The sequence below is a fragment of the Pollicipes pollicipes genome, unplaced genomic scaffold, assembly GCF_011947565.3.
Source record: "Pollicipes pollicipes isolate AB1234 unplaced genomic scaffold, Ppol_2.1 Scaffold_2555;HRSCAF=2994_pilon_pilon_pilon, whole genome shotgun sequence".
Taxonomy (NCBI): Eukaryota; Metazoa; Arthropoda; class Thecostraca; order Pollicipedomorpha; family Pollicipedidae; genus Pollicipes; species Pollicipes pollicipes.
The window spans coordinates 10,652,963-10,663,264 of record NW_023596136.1 but is presented as its reverse complement, the minus strand read 5'-3'; positions in this window follow the sequence as shown (position 1 = coordinate 10,663,264).

Genomic DNA, 10,302 nt, shown 5'->3' with positions numbered 1-10,302 from the left:
CTGCTGGCGGTCTTCACTTCTCGGACACCGGTACCTGTTCTATTCACGTATCGGCGAGCAGTATATTTGCCAGGACATCACCTGTCAGTAAATGGAGTTGGAAATATAATCCTTAGTGTCTTTTCTGTTGTCAGTCGGCCTGGTGAAAAATAATGGGTCGATGAGTTGGCACATTTTCCTCGGTCTCCTGTAACAAAATGTGTGGAGCCGAAGCTAGCACATTGGCTGAAGGGATCAAAATGTGCCCCGGTTAGGAAATGCAAAAGTCGGCGCCAAGTCACATGTGCTTGTCGAATCGCAAGCAGATGCACACATGTCTTGACAGTTGCAACACACGCATGTCTTGACAGTTGCAACACACGCATGTCTTGACAGTTGCAACACACGCACGATGCCGTGCTGCACGTGCCACGCATGTCTTGAGCGCTGGCTTCCGCCATACTTGCCTCAGCGCATCTGGATCCCTCCAGTCCAAGTCTCGCCAAACCTTGCTGTGCACCATGTTAAATGCTCTGTCCGCGGATTATCGTGCTTCGCTGCTTTTCAGCGACATGAGAATCTTGCTTCGCATTGCTTCCACAACTGGTAGAAGTGGCCATGAATGTATGTACGTACTTATCGTGTATTTCTCTCACTGTGCGGTGAGGTGTGATCGCGTCCCTGCGGTGCACCAGCGCTTGATAAGGGGGTCACGCCTGACCGACGTCTCCCCTCCCCACTCCCTCCCCTCAGGCGCGCCTCAGCTGTAGCCTGCTCCACTCAGGCAGCGTCGCCTCGGCATACCTGATCCACCGGTCTCGCCGGACGAAAATGACGGCGATAGAAATGACGATAAGATGTCACACAATGGCCAACGCTGCAGTCGTATCAGAGGCGTCGATTTTTCTGCCGGAATTAATTGCGCACCGGAACGAGAGCCTTGAAACCCATCGGAATGTGGCCGTCGGCGGCGGCAGCGCTGCAGGCCGGGCGGTGACCGCAGACGGCGCAGCGCGGGACCCGCCGCTGCCCAGCCCACGACGCTCTGCTGCCGCGTCCCCGACATTGCTGAGCACCATTGTTCGGCTGTCTCGACCAGCGCTGCAGACAGCAGCGAAGCGCGTGCTCACGCCATTATGTTCGCGTTACGACTTGTCTGTCGGCACCTATAATTGTTATTCATGGTCATCTCCAGACGATCTAAGTTAGCATCCTCAAACGACATAGCTACAAGCGAAGTGGCTATTCATGCGATTCACTGCGCCGTTCACACGCAAGACACTGATGATTTAAGGGCACATGAATTAGGTATTCACTTATTGTGCGTCGTGCATTGCGTTCCAGTTACGCGATTATGACGTTTATTTCTTATAAACGAATCAGATATACAAGTGGCCAGTGTTTCCAGCTACATGGCCTGTCATAAGCAGTTACTTTACGAACTCCTCGCCTGTCCGCAACGAGTCTATTGTACGGCCGCTTGTGTAAGCTGCCGTCCGAAACATCACCTACTGGCTACAGTGCGAGCAAAACAGGGTTTGGTTTCCTCAATCGATTCAGCAATGATATAGAAGTCGTCGAAGCCCAGTTCCTTTTTGCGCCGAGTCAGCCGCATTCCTCAGCGACAGGGAAACTTACTCGTTCGTCGTCTTACCTTGAAGGCAAGGTTGTTTAAAACAGCTGGAGATATGCCATGCGGTATCAGTACGACCGCGAGCTCTGCACCGCTTGACGAACCGCAAATATCGCAGCAAGAGGCTCAGACGCTTACCAGAGACACCCGTTTTTCAGAAATATATTGCCTCACTGTTGGCGCAGGTGGTTGGTACAGCTATGCTTACTAATTATGAGGAGGATCAGTCGTTAAAGCGCTTAACGTGGTGCTCCGCGCCCAGTCATATCGGGCTGCTGCCGGTCATAAACGATGGACAGTTCTACACGTCTGAATGAGCTCTGCAGCCCACATAGCGTCCGGACGAAAGGCCTCTCGATGCAAGACTTCACACTTCAGAGGCTGACGATATTGCTTGATACCAAGACATGCAGAGGAACACCGCAGTATGGCTGCAAGGACGATTCATATCAATGTCCACGAAGTTGACTTTTACCTAGGCATGGGATGCAAGTTACTTAACACAGAGGCTTATCACAGACTATGGCTTGTTCAAAACATTATCGAGCACATCAAGGAAACTTTGAATGGAAAACTCATGCCTTGGGCGTTTTACCGGCCTTGCAGGTTCGGTCGCGGAATTTGAAAGTCCATGAGATAAACTGGAGGAAACTGAACTTCACCTAAGCGCCCCAATTCAAGCAGTAAACGTTCCATTCATGCGTTCGCGTGCAAAGTATACTTGGATCTGGATCGAATTACTTGGATTTGGTCTTAGCTGGAACGTTCTACCCAAGTATCATCTAGATACCATTCGGAACACGTTTATTTTCCAGCATCAAGGGTCTGACCCTGAAGGGCCACGATCCAGACGAGGGCCGACCGGGCCAGGCCAACCTTGGGCGAGCTCTGGTTTGAACGGCTCTGGACGGCTCGAGTTTAATTCCCCTTTTGCAGACGCTGTAATGAGAGTCAACGAACGCCTGCCTGGAGAAGGAGGCGGTCAGCAAGTCCATTCAACGCTAAAATATTAGCAAAATTGGGGACAAATGTGCATTAAACAGCAATACCAGGCAATGACGATCCTGGGCAACAAATCGTTTCCGTAACAAACTGCTGAGCACAAATCATAGAAATCATAGAAAGTGCACTTAATTCTCAGTACAGTAGAATAAGTGGGTCATTTTGACTAGATTTTTAAGGACAGAAGGGCCGGCCAAAACACCAGCCAGCGCTGGCTAAGGCGGGTGCGATCCGTGCGCTGGACGGCAGCTGTCCAAAGACCGGGTACTTGAAATACCCTCATCAAGTCATCGCAATGCATTGCAGCCATTGCACCGTGATTTGAACGACGTGTTTCATAGATAGAAGCTGTCAGAAGCTTCCATACGACTTGAATTACACCAGTAGGACGTCTCGTGTGGCGCGGACGAGCGATGAAGTGGCATATGTTCAAAGGTGTGATTTCTTATCATGCAACTTTTGGAGTCAGTCAATTTCGGTAACCGACGTCCAGGGGCTCAATCAACGCGTTAGGGTTTGCCTTTCACGGAACTCGACAGGTAGAAGTGCACTGATGTGGGCTTCTTAAGCTGTATCCGGGCGGAAGTTCATGGTATCGCGCGAATTCACAAACGTTGCTTTAGAAACAGGTGGATATGAATGCTCAGATTAGTGCAATCTAAACCGGCAAAAGCGTGAAATTTGTAACGCTTTACAAGTTAATAATGAAACCAAGAACTTGAATTTGGCAGTGGCCACTAATGAATGGCGTGACAAGTTAATAATGAGACTAAAAAATTGCATTTTGACAATTGCCACCAATGGGTGGAAAATGTTACGCGGATATCGGCCGTAAGAGACAAGTCGCACGTCTGCGTAGCTCTCACGGCCCAGACTGTCTCAGTCTAGTCTGCGATATCTTGTGCTGCAGATCGGTTTCAGAAGCGGTGGCATGGCCGGCCATCCTGTCGACTGCTAGCGTACGAGGTGGCTTGCACAGTTAAGTGATCATTTAGCAAGCCATGGCCGGTTTATTTGCCTGCATCAGACCGTTGATTAGTGAGCTATAACATGTTTGCTTGTCGGCACCAGGCCGTTGATTAGTGAGCTATGACACGTTTGTTTGTCTGCACCACGCGGTTAATTGGTGAGCTATGACAGGCTTGCCTGTCTGCATCAGGCCGTCAATAAGTGAGCTATGACAGATTTGTTTGTCTGCACCAGGCGGTTAATTGGTGAGCTACGACAGGCTTGTTTGTCTGCATCAGGCCGTAAATTAGTGAGTTATGGCAGGTTTGTTGACCTGCACCAGCTCGTTAGTTAGTGAGCTATGGCCGGTTTCTTCGCCTGCACCAGACAGTGAGTTTCACGTCTTCCTGTGCTCCGATTGGGGGATCTGGCACCAATCCTTGAAACGTCCCCAACATGGGAGGGGACAAAGCTTGCGCACGGCACCACGTGACCGCCTGTGCATTGCGGACCAAACTGTCGTCAGTTTGCTGGTTGTCTCCACCGCCGGAATCTGTTAGTCTCGTGTCGCTGCAGCACCGGGCCTTCGATTTCTGGAACTAGTGTAAAGGAGATAACGGACACCCTAGCACTTTAAACGATACATCGCAGCATAAGTGATAGCCGCTAGATGTTGTATTGCAGCACAGAGTCAATATTCATGCATGCTCATGCAAAAAAGAGAATTGGGTGATAACTTACCCATGCCATACCAAAAGAGTTTTCCCATGGCTTGTAAAAACCCGTCTTACCCCACCAGCTGGGGTAGGACGGATTTGTTAGGGGGAAAGACGGTCTACCAGTGGGGCATAACGGGCAGCCAGCGCACTCGCTCGCGGACCCCAGGGAGAGGGACATCAGACCGTAATCTCCCAACAGTGGCCGAAAGCGGACAGAAATGGCGCGGATCCGGCCTCCGAGGGAAATATAGGGAGTGTCTCCAAGGAAAACTTGGTTGTAAAGCACTCCTTGAGGCAACTGAAAAAAACCCGAAGAGTTTTATTAATCAGGACAATGCTTTTCGGGTAAATTTGACCCAAAGCCAACGTTTTGGATTCTGCTTTGACTACACTTGTAACAGATATGAAGCAGGGCATCGCCTCGGATATGTGTAAAATTTGCTCTTAGACTTTATTCTGCCCTTCGAACACAGCGCAATGTGGAACACAATTTGCGCTGATCCAACTTAAATACCCTAGCACCCATCCTAAGTAAGGTTTCAGTTTGCACGGCAAGAACTTAAACGAAGTATGTAAGCGAAACAAACAGATGGAAACTGTTAAAGCAACCGTTACTGCAAACGAACTCAATGAATCGCCAGTGTCCAAAACCAACTAAGCCTCAGATGTTTCAGGATGTCTTAATTCTGCGCACACATCTCGCATGTGGAGTACATATCGTTCTCGTGAAGACCAGCTGTCATCGTGCGCCCAGTTCTTACACCCATTACGATGCGGTCATCCCCCAACCGACACGACGCGCCAGACGGCAAGTTACGGAGCAGGCACCGAACACTCAGATTCTCCATCTTCTTCATTTTCACCTTCATTGCCTTCTTGCCTCGGTTTTCTTTTCTGCCGCTTCCCGCCCTTCGTGCCTTGGGGCCCCTGAACTCTGACCTTTTTTGCTTGCTGCTTCTGTCATTTCCCTTGCCGCAAAACTTCCTTTTTTCGATTCTGTCTCTGGTCTTTTTCCTCTTCTGCATGCTGTCCTGCAACTGCGTCTTGGAGCGTGAATTCGTCATAGAATTACCGTTCCTATTCGCTTACGACACGTCAGTGGCTTCTTTTGTTGATGTGCTTTCGGCACGAGCAATATGTCAACAGGGCTGGACATTACTGGTGGCTCTTCGGCAGATGGCCGAGATGGCGAAGCAAGTGCCGAAGTCCCCACGCGACCGCCACTGGCAAGGATGGCTTAATCATCCCAGTTGTGGACGCCTCCGCTGTTATGGACTCCTCCACCGCCGTGACCATCTCAGCGTCCCATGATGCCTCTGCCGTCCTGTAGCTGTGGAAGTTTCGACATTGCTAGCCATGGACGCGTCAGCAGTCAAGGACGAGGATGTTTCCGAAACCGTGAGCGTCTTGCATGCTGAGGACGTCCCAGCTGCTGCTGAGGCTCACGCAGACAAGGACGCCTCGGATCCATTGTCGGTGTCGACATCATCGAGCCCACGGTTGGCCGTCGCGGCATGCGCGTGGATGGACTCGTCCAATACGTCCCGATCCAGAGGGACAATCTCGCACTTTTTGAAGCCGTTGATGACTATGGTAAGCGTGACCACCTTCAAGCACGCCCCGTTGAAGAACCTAGCCACTTGGAAGATCGCTACGACCCGTCCAGGGCTCTGTTTGAGAACTTTATTCAGTCCGTGAATAAAAGATGATCAGAGACCAAATGAACGTGACGTCAAGTGGTTGCAGACGGAGACTGGGTGAGGTGGTGTGATGCTGGTGGTCACACGGTTGTCTCTGCGTGGTCAATCACTTCGAGGCTGCTGATATTGCTCAGATGGCCGCCCATGACGAGCAATGCTGGATCATCTGCCGAGGGCTTGGCATGCTTTAGAAAATGGTGGAATCATTTCTTAAATATGGCGCCTTGCGTCCATCCTGAGAAATGGAATTAGCACACTGCCCTGGGTGGTGGGCCATCTTCCAGGTCTTTTTGTTCTCACGGGCTCGTGGTAAAATCATAATCGGTTGAACAAAGTTACCATCGGCGGACATGCACACAACTGCCGTGATCAGTTGCCCCCGCTCTGCTGGGGTTACACTCGCCGGCGTGCACATAACTGCCGTGATAAGTTGCCCCCGCTTTGATGGGGTTGCGCTTTTAATCTGCTTGTCCCCTTTTTGGGGTCAGGACTTTGCTTGGTTTTGCCTGCACCGCATGTTATGCCTGTTTCATCAACATTTGATACTCTGTGCCAATCGCAAAATGCTGTATTGGGCAGAATGGCATATTACACGTTTTTGCCCATCCTATCCCCCTCCCTCCACCGACAAAATAAACGGAGATTTTTCGGGCGCCACATTGCCAGGGCTCCTGCCAGCCATATATTATAATCACTGACTTTGCAAAGTATCATGCGCTAAAAGTCAGCTTTTCTAGTCTGTACTATAGGTAAGTAGGGCCCTAGACAAACCGAAATAATGAAAATATTCACAACAGAGGCAAATAACACTTGTATCGCTTTTTTTTAACAAGATCCCGCCGCTTAGCTCTGCCCGGCGACACGTGCCAGTAACGAGTGCTGGGCAGCCGTGGTTTGTTAATTTGGCAGTGGTAACGCTTGTAGTTTAGTTTGTGGACGAGGTGTCCTGTTCTCCTACCCTGGCCGTCTACCCCCGCTCTTTCCTAGTTTCTATCTATCGTTTAGTTTTCGCAATTGGGATTTCGGCCTACAGAATGGAGCAGGAGACTTCCAATCAATTTACTTTTTTAGCACGGAGTCTGCAGAATAACGCTTCCTGTTGCAGAGCCCTGCACGCGCCTGCGATAAAACGCTTACAAAGATGAAAGCCTTTAGAGCTGGTGATGGCCAGGCTAGGCAGGCAGTTCACAGTTTTCCCGTGGTTCAAGCGAAACCCACACAGCCAGCGTCCTTGCTCAAAAACGATGTCGGGCACATGGAGCGGAAAATATGGTGTAGGCAGATTGGTAAAAGGGCATATTGAGGACATGTTTTTGGCACCAGGTGGTCAGCATCGAGCTATCTACATCAAACAAAACGTACAGCTTATAAACAGCAAGTAGCCAGACGAAAGTGTTCAAGACCTACTCAATAGCTACGACTCTCTTGTCACCAACCCCATAATAGCGCCGATCCTTTCATCACAAACCTATTCAATAGCCCCGACTCGCTTAGCGCCAACGTACTCAAAAGCTCAGGCTCTTTCGTTACCATTTTACCGCACTCTGCACTCCGACCCTAGTGTCACCAAACTACTCAATAGCTCCGACCCTCATGTCACCAACCTACTCAACAGCTCCGACTCTCTCGTTACCAAAGAACTCAATAGGTCCAACTCTCTCGTTGCCAGAGTACTCAATGGTTCCGACTCTCTCGTTACCAGTCTACTCAATAGCTCGGACTCTCTCGCTACCAAAGTACCAAGTAGTACCAAGTACCAAGCTACCAAGTAGTTCAGACTCTCTTGTTACCAACCTACTCAACAGCTCCGACTCTCTCGTTACCAAAGCACTCAATATCTTCGACTCCCTCGTTACCAATTTACCCAATAGCTCAGATCCCCTCGCTACCAACCTACTCAATAGCTCCGCCTCTCTCGTTACCAACCTACTCAATAGCCCCGACTCCCTTGTTACTACCCTACTCAATAGCCCCAATCGTCCTGCCGACAACGCCACACCGAGCATGCCGTCCGGGGTGACTGATCACAGCCACGGTCAGCCTCTCCAAAAGCCTACAGCAGCGCAGCGCAGCAGCAGACGGCGGCGCTGCCAAGCGTCAACCGTCACATGGGGCCCTGCACTGCGCTACAGCAGTCTGCCCCTTCGGATGGTGAGTAGCCGTCGCATGGGGTCCTATGCCACACCGTAATAACCTGCTCTACCCACAGCGGACAGCGAGAAGCCGCCACATGGGTCCCGTACTGCGGTGCAACATTCCGTCCCAACCATACCAGACGGCGAGTACAAGCTTCTGGTAACAATGCGGAATGATGAATTGATTCCCAGCGTGTGGCTCCAGACTTGCCGTGCTGGCAGAGCTTCATGCGTACTTCGATGCCTTCTGGAAGGCATGCCATGTAAATGAAGAATTTAAGTATGCTGCTTCGCATTCAGATCAGTTTTTCTTAAGCACGAAAGCGCTCCAAATTCCTCACCCAGATGCCTGACGTGTGGCGGTTTTCTTTGATGTACAACTGCGATTGTCGGGCGCCCTAACACGCCTTACATTGGCCGTGAAGAGTGCCTGCTGCGGGCTTCCTAGCCCAGGCAGTAATAGCAATCGACAGGTATTAGCAACAGTGCCGCAACTCCGACTGCTCAAGGCGTCAGATGACTGCGTCACGCAATCACCAGAATAGCTCGAAGGTCCTGCTAGGACTGGGGATGTCACCCAGCAGCACAGACAATGGGAGCGTGACATTTCAATGCTGCTAACCGCGGCCTCCTGTACTAGTGCTAAATCTCTGCACTAAACTGCGCTAGTGCAGCGGTGGCGGATTGACCGGCTGCTCGTTTATGACGGTCGGTTGGTAGAGTTGTCACGGCCACAGTCGACAGCGTGGCTGGGTCATGACAACGCGCATGCGTCCTGGGCACGCACCACGTCCGGGTGGCGGCCCTGTCGCGTGCTTCTCCCATGCGTGTGGACCGCCGGGCATCTGGCCGCGCCGCTCTCGCGTGCACCGCTCGTATGCCTCGTGCGTTTGGCGGCTACGCTCGGCGCCGTTCTTCCTCGCGGCCCGAACAGGGCGTGATCTATCCTCCCAGTCGGAAACATCCGAGGTCTTACATCGCACGGCACAGGGAGGTGGACTTCCAGAAACACAAGACGACAGAGGAAGTACTAGCCAATTCGGTTTTGTGGCGCCGAAAGATACAGGAACAGTTTTTTTTCATCCTTTAACCTCAAATAAATATGTTGTGCAACACACAGTGCACAGATTTTGTTGTGCTCTCCTCGGACATACAAGAGGGACCTACAACGAACTATCAAAGCATGCCAAGGATCAGCTGTCCCGCAAAGAATGCATGTTTAGTCATCATTTACAAATATATCAGCATCGCATCTCCGCACCAGATGGCACGTGCTTGCTCGGAGCGTGGGACATCGCAGTCCGGGCTAAGCTCTCAGTCCCACAGCTCGGCTACACCGGGACAGCTCGGAGGGCAGGTTGAGCCTCACGGCGAACGCTCCAGACTGGGCCGCCAGACAGCAAAATAAACCTTCACTGAGATAAAACGTTCCTTCGCTGATCTGCTTCAATTACAGTACACCTAGCCGTGGAGCGGAGCTGAAGCTACACTGTATACTGGCGACCGAAATGTTATACCTGACTAAGACTTCATTAACGGGATATTCAGAACATTCCACTTCGACGCATTTTACATCGTCATTGCACGCCTACGGCGCATTGTTACTGTATTCGACGGCTGTGACGCACACACACAAATATGTATTGACATAGGTCAGTTCATAACCGACTGTGCCCGGCACAGCACACAATCACAGCAGTGCGGGAAGGTGCCCGCACGTCAAACCACACACGCGCCATCGCGAATTCACTGGGCTACCAAAGAGACGACGCGCGCCTCCCAACCAACGGCTGACCAGACCGCAAGGGGAGGGCGGGGGGGGGGGGGGGGCACTGATACGTCACGGGACTGGAACCTCTCGCCACCATTCTGACGTGGCCTGTGAACAGAACAGAGTTGACTGAGCCGGCCGCGCACGGTCCTCAATGCTGCACAGGAGCAGTCCCAGTCCCCTCAGACACTGCTGGGAGTCTGCCGGGCCAATACGGGAGGTCGGCATCGGGCTGAGTTCGAGGCTCAGCAGCGCCCCTCGCCGCCGCGTGCAGGGGTCAGCCCGGGCTTCCCAGATGCTAAGGGCGGCCCAAACGCGGCCGGCATGGTCCCGACCTGTATGTGGGAAGACGAGCAGGGCCAGACCCTGGTGACCCTGGTCCCCGCGCACCGGCGCGGCCGGTCAGCAACACGCG